General features: G+C 36.1%; 1 pseudogene; it reads left to right on the top strand.

The window, feature by feature from the left end:
* The first annotated feature begins 10199 nt into the window (after positions 1-10199).
* On the top strand, positions 10200-11149 carry LOC114041957 (annotated as a pseudogene).
* The last annotated feature ends 8414 nt before the right edge of the window (positions 11150-19563 follow it).

Raw genomic sequence — 19563 nt, 5'->3', positions numbered from 1 at the left:
AATTCTAGCTCACCTCCCGATGCTATCAGCACTTTTTACATTCCTCACCTATTGAACGTCATGAGAATGGTCAGGCCTGGAGGTCAAGGCTTAAAACAACAGCAACAATAACAACTCTGAAGAAGGTATCATTGAGGTACAGGAATTATAGTCATGTATAGTCAAAGCATTCTGTTTTGAAGGTACAGTTTTTAGGGAGCAATCAGTCTAGCAATATCTGCTCCAGTGTTCTTTAGGATGAAAATATAGTCAGGCACCTGGTTTATCAAGATCTTTTCACAGTCTTTAAGGCTGCATTTCTACTCCATAAAGAATTCTTCTTGCCTTGCTTCCAGGACTAACATAGGCTTAGCAATTCCATGCTCTTCATGCAGCATAAAAGTCACTTTCCCAGTAAAGTGGTGGCCAAGCCAAATCCCCTTGATCCACTGAATCTGGGCTGCACAATTTATTTGAAATTACAGTTTTCTTTGATATCACAATATTTTTTCAGTCTCTTCTTCTCTAGGTTTATCTCCTATACCCTAAGATCTAAGTACCACCTTTGCCCTTAGTCCTTACCCATCTTGCACTCCTCTTACTGAAGCTAAATGGAATGGTTGATTGAGAATAATACAGTCAGAAAACCATGAGGCAAGATTCAAACTCAAGGCTTACTATCCGTATGAGCCTGGGCAAATTACTTAATTTCTCTCCGGCTCAGTTTTCTCATTTATAAAAAGAGAATAATAATAACACCTGTTTCACAGCATTGGTGTTAGGATCAAATGAATTAACATCTTAAATTCTTTTAATTCTTAAATTCTTAAAGCCTCATCTAAATGCTCTATCACCATCACCACCACTACCAACATTATTACTATCATTATTATTATTATTTACCACTCCTTCTCCTTGCTCTTCCATTGTGGTCTGCCTCTGCTATCTTCCATTCCATATTTACTTTATTTCCTTTTCCTTTATTATTTTTAATTTTTTAAAATTTCTTTTTCCTTATCCTCCAGTTATTTTCTAGCTCTCTGGCTTTCATCCACTATTTCTTATATTCCTTAACAACATTCTCTCTCTCTTACCCTTACCTAACCTGTATTCTACTACTGGACTTGGACTGACTTTATGCAATAATTGATGGTCAAATAAATTTCTATATACAAAGAACAAATGGTGTATATGGTTTTTATTTGTTTGCTTGTTTGTTTTTGTTAGTGGGGAAGATGTGTTCAAATCCTGCCTCTGATCTATAATGGTTATGTGTCCCTTAACTTCTCAGTGCACCAGGCAGTGTCTGAATGATGTAGGTTTCAGATCAGTCCCTGATCACTTAAACAAAACTCCTAAGTTGGAAATTTCCTACCTTATTCAGATCAGGGACTGATCTGAAACCTACATCTTGGTTAGGGTCACAGGGATAGTAAGTGTCTGAGGCAAGATTTGAATTCAGATTTTCCAGACTTCAGGCCCAGTGATCTATCCACTGTACCACCTTACTGCCCCTTGTACATAGTAGGCATTCAGTTTGGAGAAGAAGTAGGAGTAGTAGGATGAGGAAGATTAAAAGCAGGAGGAGAAGAATTTGAATCCTGGCTCTGCCACTTAGTTGCTGTTTGATCTTGAAAAAATTATGGTATTTCTTTGGACCTCAGTTCCATCAACCATAAAATGAATGATCTGAGATTGAGCTTGGGTTCTTGGTCAGTTTGAAAAATGCTATAGTTGTAAAATTATCAGACTGGGGTTTTCAGCTATGTGAATCATCTGTGACATTGTTCTGATCCTAGAGCACAGAGAGCAACAGAGAAGGAACTTCAAGAGGAAATGTTTGACCCAGGCCCTGCCCTACCTGCTCAGTATATAATCAGAGGAGGAAATAATCTTTACTCTAAATTAAATTGAATTGAGGTGATAGAGAAATTATATACTCCATCATGAAATAACAATCATTTTTTTCATCCTGCTCTTTGGGATTAACACCCACACACACCCACACACATACATCCCCACATCCCTTTAAAAATGTAGAGACAATCCCTGAGGGGGACGAAGTAAGTTTTAGCTCTTTCTCTTGAACATCTCAAAGCACTTACATATCTGTGGTATGATTTTCCCTGATATCAGTTATGTAAAGTAGATAAGAGAAAGGTTGATTTTTACCTTGTCTGCCATTCAGTTGCAAGGAACTGAGCCCCAGAAAGGATAAATACAAAACAAGCATATCAAGGATCTTATCCAGGATAAGAATTCAGGTCTTTGAACTTCTCAGACTATTCTTTATCAATATTCAGTCTCATATTTTCCTTGGTGTATAAGAAAAAGAAAATTCCCAACAATTAGAAGTACATGAATTATTACTAGAGTTTGCTTTAACATGTTTTCCAAACTCTCACAGTCTGCTGTATCAGTTCATGTGGCTCGGGAGGCAGGTGTTTTTCTGACTCATTAAAAGTAGCCCTAAGGCTAAGGTCACAAGAGTCCTTAGGGGTTGGGGAATGCCTACCATTACAGCCTGTGGAACTATTTTGCTATTTAAAAAATGTGATTATTCCCAATATTTCCCCCCAAAAAATGGAACTGTTTGTCAAATTTCCTTTGTTTTCTATATCAATTTCTATCATTTTGAGGTGAGAGTATTTTTTTCTTCAAAATTAATTTAAGTTTTATTTATGTCTGTTGTTTCTACATTATAAAAATCTCTGGATATGCCTTACTTCAATCCACCCACTGTACTTTCCCTTTTAGCAGAGGAAAACATAATGGTACCTAACATAACGTTCCATATTTGTTGTATTCCTTTATAGTCCGTCTAAACAAAAGTCTTTTGTTTAGCTTTCTGCATACTTTCTAGGCCCTTGCTCAGCTATACCTCACCAAACTTTCTGGGGATGAATAAACAAGATGTTTTGCCTTCGTGATAAAACCTATCTGGCTCATTGGAAACATCTAGTGGATTACACATTAGTGCTTATAGTAGTGTAGCTGGAAGCTTTAATCAAAAGTTTCAGCATCATTTAGACATAACCTTAATAGTATGAACTAGAAGTTATGTAGCACTTTAAGATTTGAAAAGTACTTTATGCATCTTATCTTACATGATCCTCACAACAACCTTTTGAAGTAGATACTATTATTATCCCCATAATATGTGCTGGGAGTGACAGAAATGAGGCAGGTTGTTATTTTCCTGGGGTCATACAATTAGTGTCTGAGGCAAGATTTGTACTCAGCTTTTCAAATCTCCAAGTCCAGAACTCTATCCACCATGCTGCATAGCTATGTCTTTGCCTTACTTAAGCAAGATAAAGCCTGAGCCTATAATTGTCCAGCCTCTTACCTGAACTTTTCCATTTCCTTTCTTACAGGCTACAACTGTAATACAATCTATGTTTCTAAAATGGTAGGATTAATCAAGAAGTTTCTCAGAGAGTACGGGTGCCAGACAGTCTGACTTCCAAATGGCTAAATGTTCCTGTCTTTTTAGGATCAAACTCTTCCCCTCCCCACCTGCTTCTTACTGCATGTTTTTAATTTTTCTTATGAGAATAGTTAAGAGATGATGGGAGGAGTATGAAGGAAGAGGCTAGGACTCAGATGGAAAATTATCTGAATGTAGTCAGTTACTAGTTGTATATGTGTGACCTTGATCAAGTTGTTTCAGCTCTGTGAGCCTCAATTTCTTCATCAGTAAAATTGGCATTCACACCATACATGGTTGTTTTAAGTGCAAATGTGAACATAATTGGTTCAGTGGATAGAGCACTGGACCTGGAGGTAAGAACTTCTGAGTTCAAATCCAGCCTCAGACACTTATGGTTTGCATGACCCAGGGAAAACCATTTAACCTTTGTCTTCCTCGGTTTCTTCAACTGTAAAAAGGTGATAATAATAGCACCTATCTCCCAAGGTTGTGAGGGAGGATCAGATGAGATGATATTGATAAAGCGCTTACCCAGTGCCTTTCTTATAGCAGGCACTTAATAAAAACTTGTTTCCATATAGCTATAGCAATGTATGTATGTATGTATGTATGTATGTGTGTACGTATGTGTGTATCTATGTATGTATACACGTAGACTATATATGATATCATCATGATTATGGCACAGTCTGGCACTTATCATCGTCTGTGGTTGTCTAATTGATTTCATTGAATACATAAGTAGATTCCTCATAATCTCTCCTCAATAATGAGGACGTTTGGGTATAATTATTCATTAATGGAGGGCAAATATTGGAAAAGTTTTGGGGTCAGAAAAATCTCTAGTCAGATTCAGTCAGTGAAACATATCTCTTCTCACCTCTTTTGGCTTGTAGCAATGTCCATCACAGTCCTCACTTGCTCTCCATATGCCACTGGCACAAAAAACAAACAAACAAACAAACAAACAAAACAACAACAACAGCAACAAAAAAAAACTATCACTTTTCTATCTTCTTGAGGAGCTGAAAGAAGGCAATCCATCCCTGTGTTCTCCTCTATCTTTAGTCCCTTTGGTCTTGACTAGAAGATGCCTTTTGTGTTAAGCACTAAGAACCTTTCTCCCATAGCTGGTAAAGACCTGAGAAGTTCTCATTGGGTAAACAGGTAGATATGATATTTGAAGACTATGTTCTGATTCTCAGTGCCAATAGCTTAAATGTAGAGACAATCAGAATGTGATTCCTCAATTCTCTAGCACTGAAAGGGAGGAATCATCTGTTCCCCCCCCTTTCCACCTCATCACCAGAAGATTCCAAGCAAATTGGCCATCTCCAAATGGCTAATGTTGGTGACAATTGTATTATTTGTACCTCCTTGGCATCATCAGGACTTACACATCATGCTAGGGGAGGGAAATTATCTTGATTCTGCTGAGGCCTCTGGGACCCTATGTCCCAAACAAGCAATTAGGAAGAGATGCTGATCTGTCCAGAGAGGGATTTCCTGGGAAAGGACTTGCTACCAAGGTTCTACCTGAATTGTTTCATCTCTGGGGTAGGGAAGTGTTCACAATGTGAGATGTGCATTGAATTTAACTCAACTATTTTTGTGTGTAACCATTTAATTGAATTTTAACCCTTGAGGAAATCTTAAAGATCAATGAATGGGTCATCCTCCTTTGGGTATGCCATGTGAACCATTGTTGTAACCAACTTTCTAAAGCCTTCAAAAATAATAGTGACATATGTAGTTTAATACATTTGCTTATAAATTGTACTATCTTTCTCTGCTCCCACCTCTTTATTCTGTTACCTATCTCATATCCAAGTGATATCAATGCAAAAAATACTCCTACCTAGGAAACCTAATAAAAGAAAATCTATTTCAGCATAGTTTTTCTTTTATTAATCTCCTCTATTCATTGTCTGGTTAAGAATACTCCCATTAGTCATAATTGTAAAAGAGAACTCCATATATATCATGAAAAGAAAAAAGCTCTAATTTGTTAGGAGCTTAAATTCTAATAGGGGAGAAAATGACATCTATAAGTACATGGAAAATAAGTACAAAGAAAATAAATACAAAGTAGTTAAATGTGAGGTAGTTCACAAGAGAAGGCAAAATATTTGAGGGGATAGCAAAAGACTTCTCACGGAAGGTAGTATTTGAGCTGCATCTTCAGGGAAGAAAGGGATGCTATGAGGTGAATATATGGAGAGAGTGTATTTCAGGTATGGCAGATAACCAGTTTTTATCCTGGAGATGACAGATGGAGTGGTGTGTAAGAAATAGAAAGAAGGCCAATTTAGTTGAATTATAGGGTGAGAGGGTCAGAATAAGGCCAACATGGGGTTGGAAAGATGGGTTGGGGCCAGATTTTGAGAGGCATTAAAAGCTAAATAGCAGTTTATACTTGATTCTAGAAATAATAGGAAGCTACTGGAATTTATTGAGTAAGAGAGTGACAAGGCACAATTTTTGCTTCAAGAAATCACTTTGACAGCAGCATGTAAGATCGCATTAAATTTTTATTTAAAAATTTTGCATCAATATTCATTAGGGAACCTGGTCTATAGTTTTCTTTCTCTGTCTTTGTTCTTCCTGATTTAGCTGTCAGCACAATATTTGTATTATATCAGGAATTTGGAAGGACTACTTCTTTGCTCACTTTTCCAAAGAATTTTTATATTATTGAAATTAATTGTTCTTTAAATGTTTGGTGGAATTCACTAGTGAATCCATCTAGTCTTGGGTTTTTTTTTTTATTAGGAAACTCATTTGTTGCTCATTCAATTCCTTTTTTTCTTTTTTGAAGATGGGGTTATTTAAGTATTTTGTTTCCTCTTCTGTTGATCTGGTCAATTTATATTTTTGTATGATACATCCATTACACTTAGATTCTCAGATTTATTGACAAATAATTGAACAAAATGAATCCTGATAATAACTTTAATTTCATCTTCATTGATGGTGCATTCACTCTTTTCATTTTTAGTACTGGTAATTTGGTTTTCTTCCTTTTTTAAAAAATCAAATTAACTAGTGACTTTTCTACATTTATTGTTATTGGGGTTTTTTTTACCCCATAAAACTGGCTCCTAGTTTTATTCATTAGCTCAATTGTATTGTTTCTTCCAATTTTGTTAATTTCCTTTGGTTTTCAGGATTTCTATTTTGGTATTTTATTGGAGAGGTTTAATTTGTTCTTTTTTTTTAATTGCAGGTCCAATTATTGATCTGTAATTTTTCTATTTTTTTTTTGATGTAAGTATTTAGAGATATATATTTTCCCCTAAGTACTGCTTTAGATGCATCCCACAGATTTGGAGATGTTGTCTCACTGTTGTCATTCTCTTTAATGAAATTAATGATTGTTTCTATGACTTGTTTTTTAACTGACTCATTCTTTAGGGTTAGATTATTTAATTTCCAATTATTTTTTAATCTATATTTCTGTGGTCTTTTATTGAAAATAATTTTTATTGCATATGAAATTAGCAGTTTACACCCATTCTTATTATGATGTACTTTGTAGGAAAGTTGTAGTTCTTCATGGACACCATGATCTCCAGGCCCTTGACCCCTCAATTTTTTCCCAGAGAATCACCCCTGCTCTAGCTACACTACCCTCCCTTTACTACCCTAACCCCTTGAAGAACCAACTTAACTCTATCTTATTCTTTTCCTTTGCCTCTTAGTTTATTTCTAATATTTCAGTCCCAAGCCTTTGTTGTGTAGTGCTCCTCAAGTCTGCTACCTTCCTTCCTACACACATGCTCCTGAAGAAAGCCGTGAAAAACAAAACAAAATAGGATGAAACTGTACTGATTGGACCCCCTATAAATTTGGTCAGTACCTTCAGTTGGTCAATAACCACAACTAGGCCCTTAATGCTGCATTGCAATCCTTTTAATCCTTCCTAATGAACTATCTCAGTCATTAGAGCAGCTCTTCTAAAACTCTTTGTCATTTTTTCATCATCTTGTGATGTCTAATTCCCCTCCCCTCTCAGCTGAGAAACTTGTTTTGTATTTTACTGAAAAATGTGAAGCCATTCCCTTATAGTTCCCTCTTCTCCCATCTTGACTTTATTTTACTCATATGCTTACTGCCATTTCTTCACCTTTACCACACTTAATGAGGTGACTCTTTTTCAACTAATCTTCTCCAGCAAATTTCTCCCAATCATTATAGCTTCTCACTTATGTCTCTCTCTATCCACTGGTTATTTCTCTATTGCCTATAAACATACTTTTGTCTACCCAGTGTTCCAAAATCCCTTACTCAGGGCATCCAAAGACTCTATCATTCCCTTTGATGGCTAAATGTGTTTCTTTTCCTTTCCTTCAAATCTCTTTTTAAATCCCTACAATGTGATTTATTGCTTCAACATCCATTGAAATGTATTCTCCCCAATATTATTTAAAATTTCTTAATTGCCAAAATGAATGTTTTTTTCTCAATCTATATCTTTCTGGTCCTCTCTCCAGCCTTTGATGCTGGTCATCTCTTTTTTGATACATTCTTCTCTTTAAGTTTTCAGGAAGCTGGGTCTCTTCTGAACTAATTAGTATCCCTAGTTTTTTTTCTGCTAGATCTTCATCCAAGTCATGCCAACTCACCTTGGGTACCCCATAGGGCTCTGTCCCTGAACCGCATTCTCTGCTCCCTCTGTATTATTTCATTTGATTTTCTCCTCAGCTTGCACTGAATCTATTAGTAGCTGTTTGCTGAAGATTCTCAGATCTACTTATCTAACCTTATCTTCTCTTCTGACCTGCAGTCTTCCATCTTTGATTGCCTATTAGTGATCTCAAATTGGTTTTTCCATAGACATTAAACTCAATATATCCAAAGAAGAATTTACTATTTTTACAAAAAGTCCACTCATCTTCATAACTTCTCTCTTACTTTTGGAGCTAATATCATTCTTCTAGGTATCCCAACTGGTTACCTAAGTGTCATGCCAGTTCCTTATCCTCAAACCCTTATCTAATCTGTGGTAAATATCCTTTAGATTTTACCTTTCTAATATCAATTGCACACACACACACACACATATCCTCTCATTTCTGTCAGTGCTAACATCTTGATGTGGGCTTTCACCATCTTATGCCTGGACTATTACAATAGCATGCTGATTTGTTTCCCTATTTATAATTTCTCCCAACTTCAGTCCATGCTCTACTTATTTGTCAATATAAACTTCCCAAGTGCAGATCTGACCATGTCTTCCCTGCTGCCTCCTACTCAATAAAACTCATGGATTTCTATGATAAGGGCATTCAGTGTACTTTATATCCTCTTCCATCTCACCTTTCTGATCTTTATAAAACTTATATTTAACTTCCAAAGGCACTCTATATTCCAGTGACACTGGCCCTCTTGCTTTTTCTTGAATAAGACATTCCATCTTGCACCTCTGGGCATTATCTGGTATGCAGCTTGTTTGCACATTATTTATTACATATTGTTTCCCATTAGATTGTAAAGTTCTTGAGAGCAAGGACTATCTTTTGCCTTTTTTTTTGTCCCTAACACTTATCACATTCACACGCAGCAGGTGTTTGAAAAAGTTTATTGACACACTAACAAAAGTTAAAAAAGGGATTTCATGAGTTCTGTTTCTAATGACCATAATTAAGAATCTGAAAAATCTGAAAGGAAGAGGCATCATTACAAGACTATTTCAAATGTTCAGTAGGAGAATAAAAATCAATATAATCATTTAGATGGATGAATAAGGGCACAAAATGTGAGTTGTATGCAAAGTACAGGGAGTACAGTATAGGGAGATATTTTTGAAGATTAATTAGATAATACACAACAGGTCAATCTTTTGGTCCTGAACTTTGCAAAACAGAGTAGAGGAATGGTTTAGAATAAGACATTCACTCTATACATACAATTATATTGAAATGAAATGGATCAAAACAAATAAAATCACACTTATTCCATGCAATTCAATAAACCTTCCTATTTGATTCAGTGCCACTATAACCACCTTCCTCAACTTGCCCAAGAGAAAATTAGAATGATACAGATACAGACAATACCACCTCAAACATATTACTGACATTGAATGATTTCAGGACAGTATGGTGAAAACAAAAATCCAGATGTCAGCATTCTACAAAGAAAATAATTTTATAACAATTGTGATCACTGCAAGGATAGATTATTTCAGGTGAGGAGGGCCTCAGATAGAGCAATGAAGTGATAATCATGACCAAAGTCCTGTAAGAGAGAAAATCCAATAACTTTTTTCCTATGAAGAGTTCCAGGTGTTGTGAAATTTGGAACCTATTACTAGAATGACCTTTCATATTTTTTTATCAACAAAATCTTTGTGCATTTTCAACTCTAAAATAAGTATAAACTCTTAATTGATGAATCCAATAGAGTTCAATGGTTATGGAACGCACTTCAATAGGAACAAAAAAGAAGTAGGAGAGTATTTGAAAAATCATTTTACTACTCTTCTTTTCTGGTGACCGTTGTCAATTTGCTTCACTAGCACATACCTCTGATTCCTCATTTACAAAGTGATGAGATTGGAATATATGTTCACTGTGGTAATGTCCAGTTCTAGATAAATTGTCCCATGACCTTTTCACATAGGACACCATTCATTATCAACAGTTCCCCTACTGGAATAAAAAGTACATTACTGTTTGTTGCCATCACACCACTCTTTCACTTTAGTGTTCAGATTATCTACTGCTTCCTTTTTTAGGCATTTCCATTATTTGTGCCATCATATCTACTGAGTCTGTGAAGACAAATGGCATCTACTGAGCTGATCTTTGGTGTGGCATTCTTCTTCCAATGTGCCACTGGTTGTGTAGGAAATTCACTGCTGTTCATGCTATATGTTTGTGTCTCCTTCAGAAAGCCTCAACAGAAGAAGCCAATGGATTTCATTCTTGCTCATTTGTCTTTGGCCAGTATGGTAACACTTTTTACCAGAGGCATCCCAGAAATCATGTTTTGTTTTGGAAAGATGATTTAGCATGTAAGGTACTCGTGTACCTTTATAGAGTTGCCCGGGGGCTTTCTGTCTGCACAACAAGTCTTCTGAGTATGTTCTAGGCCCTCATCATCAGTCCCAACAACTCTGTGTGGGCTAGCATCAGAGTCAGAGCCCCCAAATACATTGTACATTATTTCTTCTTTTTCTGGGTCATCAATGCGTTGATTTACATGAGTGTCATTGAAGCAGCTGAAGCAACCAGAAATGAAACAAATGTTAGGTATCGTTATGTTTCACATATTTTTATAGTAAGATCAAAGAGAAATGATAGTCATTCTTCTGCTGCATTTATGTTTGGGATGAATTTTCATGACCTTGTTTTTCACTTCCTTATGGGTTTGTCCAGTACCCATATGGTTCTTCTCTTGTATAGACATAGAAAGCAAGTGCAGCACATTCATAGCAGTAGTCATTTCCCTAGATCCTTCCCTGAGGTCAAAGCCACGAAGACCATCTTTTTGCTTGTGACCTGTTTTGTTTTATTCTACTGGCTCAACAACTGTATCACCTTATATGTATCATTTCATTTTGAAAAAGAAGTAGAGTTGGAAACCCTTGCATGCTTTTTTGGTGGGTGTTACTCTGCCTTCTCTCCCTTATTGCTGATTGGCAGTGAGAGTCGTATCCCAAAGCTTCATTGTATACTTGGAAAGCCACAAAGGCCTCCAAAGGATTTTATGGACGGATTAGTCAACCCATAAATCTAATCCCTTCCCACCAACTTTATCAATTTCAGTATCCCAGTCCTAAAAAGAATGTATAATTCAACAACTAGCAATTTTATAGAAGACCACATGAAAATTTAGCAACCCATTACCAAACTTGAAAGAAAATTTCTTTCTCTCTCATACCTCAGTATGAGAAAGATCAGCAGGAAGACTCATGCCCTTTTCCATACACTTATATTAGATAACAGTTTTATCTTGGGTAAATTATGACACCATTATTGACCATATTATACTTCTTTGTAAAATGAAAGGCTTGGATGAAATGTATAATGTCACTTCTATGGAGGCTACATGAATAACTTGTATTAAGTATGTTGCAATTAATATCATGAGTATTGGGTTTGTTTCCTTGCTCTCATGAGCATCACTAATAATAAGACTTAGGATTACTTAGTAAATGCCAGGCACTGTGGTAAGTGTAAAGGATACAAAGAAAGGCACAAATATTTTTCATTCCCTTAAGTAGAGAAAATATTTAAACAATTATTGAATTATTAAAAATAAATATTCAATATAAATATGTTCAATCTAAGAAGTGAGATATTAGCAGCATGGTAAATTTCAAATGGTCTTTTGCAAAAAGAGTGTGATTGTAACTGAGTCTTGAGGAAGGACAGGGTAGCCAGGAGGTAGAGGTAAGAAGGAAGAGAGCTCAAGGATAGGGGAATAACCAGGAAAAAGGAACACCACTTGGAAATGTAGTGTTTTGAGAAAGGAACATCAATATATCTAGTGTCACTTGTAAGTGCATAGGATTAAAGGTTTTTAAATATCTGAAAAGGTAGAAGGGTCCTAGGTTTTGAAGAGCTTTGAACATCAGTTAGAAGATGTTGTATTTGATCCTGAAGGTGATAGGGAGGCAATGGAGTTTATTGAATAGAAGGATTGACATGATCAGCCATGTACTTCAGGAAGATAAATATGATGGCTGAGTGGAGGATGGACTGGTGTGGGGACAGCCTTGGGATAGGGAAACTATATAGAAGCCTACTGCAATAGTACAGGCCTGAGATGATCCATACCTGCATCAGGGTGGTAACTTTTCAAGAAAGGAGAAGGGTAAATATTCAAGAGATATTAAAATAAAACCTAAAACATTTGCCAACATATTGCATATGGCAGGTGGGAGACAGTGAAGAGTCATAGGTGATATCTAATGCTGGCTTATGAGGCTGGCTAACTGAGAGGATGGTGCTGTCTTCAACAGTAATGGAAAAAAGGAAAGTTTGGGAAGAAAGATGTTAAGTTCAGTTTGGACATGTTGGGTTTAAGGTATCTGTATTGACACCCAGTTCAAGACATCTAATAAGCAGTTGGAGATGTGAGTCTCAATGTTAGGAAAAAGGTTATGGCTGGATAAGTGAAACTGAGAAATATCAGCATCAAATGTCATAACTGTATCACTGGGAGCTGGGATGATCCATGAAATCAAATATAGAGTGAGGAGAAGAGGTCCCAGGACAGAGTCCTGTGAGATGTTCAAGATGATTAGAGATGACTTGAATAAAGATTCAGGAAAAGAGTTTAAGAAGAAATGGTGAGAAGTGGTGTATATAGGTGAGATGACAAATAGAAGAGAAGTTCATGAAAACCTGGAGAGAAGAGAGTGTCAATGAAGGGAGGGTGATTTTGGCACCATCAGAAGCTGCAAAGGAGTACAGAAGAGTAAGAGTATTTCGTATCGTGTATTGAGTATATGAGTTTTGAGAAATGGCCAGTGGATTTGGCAATTAAAAGATTGATAGAGAATATTTTTGGTTGAATGATGAGGTCAGGAACTGGAATTGTAGAAATATAAAGAAAGAGAGAGAGGAAAGGAAATCAACAATGACTTCTCTAATGTAGAATGTCTTCTCAAGAAGTTTAGCTGCAAAAAGAGGAGAGATGTGGGAAAATTGATAGAAGGAATTGATGGACCAAGGAACTTTTTTTTTTAACATGAAGGAAACTTGGAGGGAGTCATAGCCAGTAACAAAACATCCAGTCCAGAGAGTGAGATTTAGGAAAAGTGAGAGAGGTTGATAGAGGACACAATATGTTAGAGAAGCCAGATTGAATGGGATCACTTGTGCATGGAGAGGGATTTGTCTTGGCAAAGAGAAGGATTACATTATTATGTGAGTCTAGCTTGAAGGAAGAGATATTGGCAAAAGGCATTTGAGTGATATGAGATGAAGAGGAGGGAATAGCTTGAAAGAGCTTTCACTGAATGGCCTTTATTTTTTCAGTGAAATATCAGGTAAGGTTCTCATCAGAGAGTGTAGGGTATAGACTCTCAGGAATAAGAGGGCCCATAAAGGAAAGGGTAAAGTGGCAAAGACAAGTATGAAAACAGGGTGGAGAAAAGGTGATATCTCTACTCTGTTGTGGAACAATGTCCCTGTGAAAAATGTTCCCATGGGAAGAGAGATATTCCTTAATAGGACACAGGGAACTTCCAAGTGGCATAATAGATAGAGATTTGATGCCCAGCCTCCTTCCTAATTAGCATGGTACTGAGAATTCTGACAGTTGATTGACCCCCCAAAAAGGTGAGTTGACCTGCACCAATAAAGGAGATTTCAGAACATATGGGGAAAGAAATAATCATGGAAAAGACAGAGGATAACAATGAACTGCATTATCAAATATAGAGATATTTTTACCATGATATAATATTTCTGTATTCTCTGTTTAGCAATAAAAGAAACTGTTTAGAAGAGGAACTTAAAATATGTGCCTTGGAACCTTTAATTGTTTAGGGAATACAGAGATGAAAGAAGGGATAAATAAGTCTAATGTTCATTCATCAAGGAATTAAATATCAAGAATAGACAAAAAGGGATGAGAATGAAAGAACTCACAAAGTGAAATAAATCCTTTTTAGGAAATTATACAGGAAATTAGAAAAAACACGAAGAAAACATGCTGTAGAGGTTGGTAGGAAGAAGAATTTTATGTGATTGCTTAACTGAAATAAAAAAGTGACAATGAAATAACTAGTTAAAAGCAAAAATGAATTAATAAGTTAATCAATATTGCCATACTAGGCAGAAGGAGAACAATGCAAGTTTGTGATGGAGTCAAAGACAGTCTCTAAGAATAGAATTGTTTTAAGATAAATTAAGCAAAATTTCTTGAATAAACAAATCACTGTCTTTACAAGAGGAAATGAAACAACAAATCTTAACCTAGAAAAAGACACAATATCAGAAACAAATGGTGAAAACTTAAGTCTTACTTTCACAGTATTAAATGTGCTTTCATTAAACAATGACTAAAATGGAAAGTGACACTGAATAAGAAAATAAAATCTCACAATCTGCTGCTTTTACAAGAAATACACACCAAAACAGACATATGGAAATTAATCATTAGGGCCTAGAAGAAAGTTTATTCTACATGAAGTTAATACAAAAAAGCAGGAGTTGGAACCATTCTTTCAGGCAAAGCAAAACCAAAAATTTACAACACACGGTTTATTCTAAAATGTACGTGTTAAGGCAGTTTTAGGGAGATGGTAGTTAGTTGTAAGATGAATAACTAGATGTATCTAGTTGAACCAGTGGCTACTGAAGAAAAACCAGCAGAGATGGCAGCAATTATAAGTGTCTCAGTTAAGCTATGCGATGGTACAAAGGTAGTTCATCCACAAAGTGGGTCCCAACCTAAAGGAATAGGGAGAAGGTAACTGTCATCTAATTGATCTTACAATCACAAATCGTAGTGTCCTCATGGTACCGTTTTTCCCCAATTAGTATCATGAATTTTTTGTGGGAACTGTTATCTGAATGTCCAGGGAGGGAAATGGGAGTAGAGTAATCCATTTAAGAGATATTTCCTTAGTAACCAGGCTCCTAGCCACAAGCACAAGAAGTCTGGGACAATGTCCCCTGTGCCCAGAAGCAGAGATGAACTTTAAAAGCCAGAAAAAATGCAAACAACATGAGTAAGAAGCAACAGAAAAACAATCACCACAGAAAAGTATCTTAGTGACAGGGAAAATCAAAACACAAATTGAAGAGAGGAAAACATGGTTAATATAACCACATTTGAAACCTTGGAGGGGAATATGAACTAATCTCAAGCATAAAAATCCCTCTTAGAAAGCTCAAGAAGGATTTTAAAAGTCAAATAAGAGAGGCAGAAGAAAAAGTGAACAATTCATTTAAAAATACAGTAGACAAAATGGAAAAAAATACACTGAAGAAAATAGCTCCCTAAAAAGTAAAATAGGTCAAATGGAAAAGAAGGTACAAAAGTTAATGGAAGAAAACAAATCATCAAATATGAGAATTGTGCAATTGGAAGCTAATGATACTATGAGACATCAAGAATCAGTAAAACAAAATCAAAAGAATGAAATAATGGAAGAAAATGTAAAATTCCTCATTGGAGAAACAACTGTCCTGGAAAACAGATCCAGGAGAAGTAACTTAAGTTATTGGTCTACCTGAAAGCCATGATGAAAAAGAGAGCCTAGACAGTATCTTTCAAGAGATCATCACGAAAAACTCCCTTGAGATCCTAGAACCAGAGGGTAAAATAGTCATTGAAAGAATCCACCAATCACCTCCTAAAAGAGATCCCAAATTGAAAACCCAAGGAACATTGTAGCCTGATTCCGGAATTATCAGGTCAAGGAGAAATTTCTGCAAACAGCCTGAAAGAAACAATTCACATATCGTGGAACCACAGTCAGAATTACGCAGGACCTTAAAGCTTCTACATTAAAAGATAGGAGGGCTTGCAATAGGATATTCTGTGAGGCAAAGGAGCTTAGATTACAACCAAGGATCAACTATCCAGCAAAATTGAGCATCATCTTTCAGGTGAAGAATGGACATCTAATGAAATAGGGGACTACCAGGCTTTCTTGATGAAGAGATCAGAGCTCAAAGGAAAATTTGATCTTCAAATACAAGAGAAGGCATAAAAGGTATACAAGAGGCATCTGAGGTGGGGTCGGATGGGACCGTGGCGGCGGCGGCGGCGGCGGCGGAAAGGGGGCGGCGCGCTGTCAGTGTTGGAAAAACAGCATGCTTAATTGGGTATATACATTGAGTATGCCTTGACTAAACAAACTTGGAAATGCTTTGTAGGAATTCATCAATTTAAAGAGTTGATCCCTCAAGATATTCTTGGTTCTGGAGCTAATTTCCTAAGGTATAAATCTTTATTTCCTACCTATGGAGATAAATCTATACTTTATCTTAAGTATCCTTGATCTCATTAATGTGAAGAAATCTACAAAATCAATTGGACTACAAAAACACATTTTATGACTTTTTGCAACTATAAAACCTTAAAAAGCTTTCATGTCATTTTTAGCTCCAATATCTGGACAACACTACAAATAGAACATTGTAGATGAGTTGCAGTGTTCTATGTAGTTGCCTGGACCACTTTTAATGTCCCATCGAAGTTTTTGAATAAAAAGCAGTGCTGCAGGGTAGATCTGGTATACTTTGCATATATCCAGAGTTACCAAAACAAATATGGTTTTTTCTTTTATTTGTAACACTGTGTGTTAGAGCCATTGGATCTCATGCTTTCTTTTTAAAGTGCATTTTTAGCAATGGATTTGTACCAGGTAATAGCCATTTTAGTATAATTGTTCATGACATTGTCAATAAATGATGGAAATTTTAAAAAAAAAAGGTAAACAGGAAAGGGAAAATACAAACAATAAGTATAAACTGTTTACATCCCTACCTGGGAAGGTGACACAACTCTTGAGAACCGTATCTTTATTATGGCATTTAAAAAGGATATACATAGAAAGATGGGGTGGGTTTAAGTTGACTTTGAAGTGATGATAAAAAACCTAATGAAATGGTGAAAAGAAACTGTCATGGGAGAAGAGGAAAGGAAGAAGCAGAAAAGGGCAAATTACATCACATAAAGAAACACAAAAACCTTTTACAGTAGAGGGGAAAAAAGAGAGGGAGATGAGCATTGTTTGAAATTTATTGTAATTGAATTTGGCCCAAAGAGGGAATAACATACTCAGTTAGATACAGAAATTTAACTACCCATATAGGCAGAAGGAAGGGAAAGGGGAAAGAAAAGGAAAGGGGGAATAAAAGGGAGGGAAGAAGTAGAAAAGATAAAGGGGAAGAAAAGAGAGGAGGCTAATAGACAAGAGGACAGACTGAGGGAGGTGGTGGTCAAAAGCAAAAATCTACTGAGCAGGGAAAGGGAGAAAGCAAAAAGAAAAGCATAAACAGAGGAGGGGGAAATAGGATGGAGAGAAAGACACAGATAGTAATCATAACAGGGAATATGAATGGGATGAACTCTGCAATAAAATGGAAGTGGATAGCAGAATGGATTAAAAACCATAATCCTATAATATGTTGTTTATAAGAAACTCATTTGAAGCAGAGGAATACACATAGGATAAAGGGAAAAGGCTGGAGTAGAACATATTATGCATCAGCTGAAGTATACTTGTTTTCAATCTTTCCCAGCAAGAAAGTCTTCTCCAACACCTTCTGTCTTCTCATTATGAAAAAATACTCTAAATCACTACTGATGAAAGAAATGCAAGGCAAAACAATTCTGACATACCACATCACACCTATCAGATTGGCTAATGTGACAAAACAAGAAAATAATAAATGTTGGACATGTGGCAAAATTGGGACACTAATGCATTTTTGGTGGGGTTGAGAATGAATCCAGTGATTCTGGAGAGCAATGTGGAACTAGGCCCAAAGGCCTATAAAACTGTGTGTATCCTTTGATCTATTATAGAACTATATTAAAGAACTATTGTTCCTTAAGAAATGATGAACAAGCAGACTTCAGAAAACCTGGAAAAACTTGTATAGACTGATGCTGAGTTAAGTGAGCAGAACCAGGAGAACATCGTACACAATAACAGCCAATTGTGCGATGGCTAACTTTGATAGACAGTTCTTCTCAGCAATGCAAGGATCTAAGACATCTCCAAAGGTCTCATGATGGAAAATGTTATCTGCATGCATAGAAAGAACTATGGAGTTTGAATGCAGATCGAAGCATACTATTTGCTCTTTTTTCCCTCTTTTGTATCTTCTTTCTTGGGATTCCTTCTATTGGTTCTAGTCACTCCTTACAACATGACTAATGTGAAAATATGTTTAATAAGAATGTATATGTAGAGCCTATATCAGGTTGTACACTGTATTTGGAAGGGAGGTGAGCAGGGAGGGGGAGAAAATTTAAAACTCAAAAGCTTGTGGAAGTGAATGCTGAAAACTAAAAATAAATTAATTTTAAAAAACCCAAAATGACATATACTAGGAATTACTAAAAATCAGCCTATGTTTTTATTTTATTCCCTATAGAGTATAACAAAGATGTATGTGGTAAAAGTTATTCATTCACTTATCCTTATTTTTAAACCAAATTCCTTGTCATTCATATAGGTTTCCTGACAATCAGGCTTCCAATTATGGGTTCATATTCAGTAGGGCTAGTAGCAGTAATAGTAAGAGCAAAAAACAAACAGAGAAAAAAAAGGTAGAGATAACTCTATAACTCTGGTGTGACTCAGTTTGTTGCTAGTTTGTTTCTCATGTAGTGCTAGTCTTAGGGGACTATGCAAAATGGAATGAAATGACTAGGCAGAATTCAAACTCTGTCAACTGCCTCATTTTTCCTAGCTTCAAATGTTTGTAAAGGTTCATCAACTTATAGAGTTTTAGAGATATAAGGGATATTAGAAATGAATCCATCTAACTGCACATTTTGCTGACTTTTTCAGAATGTAGGCACAGAATGGTCAGGGCTTAGACCTAAAACTGGAAAAGACTTGAAAGTAGTCTAGCCAAATTCTCCTATTCTATCCATGAGGAAAAGAGGACCACAGAGGTGAAATGACTTGCCCTAGGTCACATATCATGTACTTACAGATCACATAGTAAATATCAGCAGAGGTGGGATTTGAACCCAAATCCCCCAAACTCCTGTGTTCATGCTTATTACATTGTATCACATGATTACCTACCCAGAGATGTCTAAGGACCTATATCCAGTTAGGGACAAGAAACGTTGAAAATCAGTATTCATAGAAAAGCAATATTGCAATTGAAATTGACCTCAAAGGTCATTTTTCACCTTCCTTGAATGATGCTTGTGTTGGGGAACTCACTACTTCCTGAAGATGTACAATTCAAGGTTTACATAGATATAATTATTAAGAACTTCTTTCTTTCCTTCAGTAGAAATAATCTTCCTTTTTTTTACTTTTGTCTTCCTTAACTTGATAATAGGAATGTATATGACTCATAAAAGGAGTTTAGCAGAGTGCTTCTTTTTTCAATACTTTGAGAATACTTTTTGTAGTAGGGATATTAAATTTGTTTCTCCTTTGATAAAAGTCATTTAAATCCATCAGGAAGAGGATTTACCCTTTTCTC

This window comes from Vombatus ursinus, unplaced genomic scaffold (assembly GCF_900497805.2).
Source record: "Vombatus ursinus unplaced genomic scaffold, bare-nosed wombat genome assembly UNPS02014230.1, whole genome shotgun sequence".
NCBI classification, from domain to species: Eukaryota; Metazoa; Chordata; class Mammalia; order Diprotodontia; family Vombatidae; genus Vombatus; species Vombatus ursinus.
Note: the sequence above shows the minus strand (reverse complement) of the source record. Positions and strands in the feature narration are given on the sequence as shown.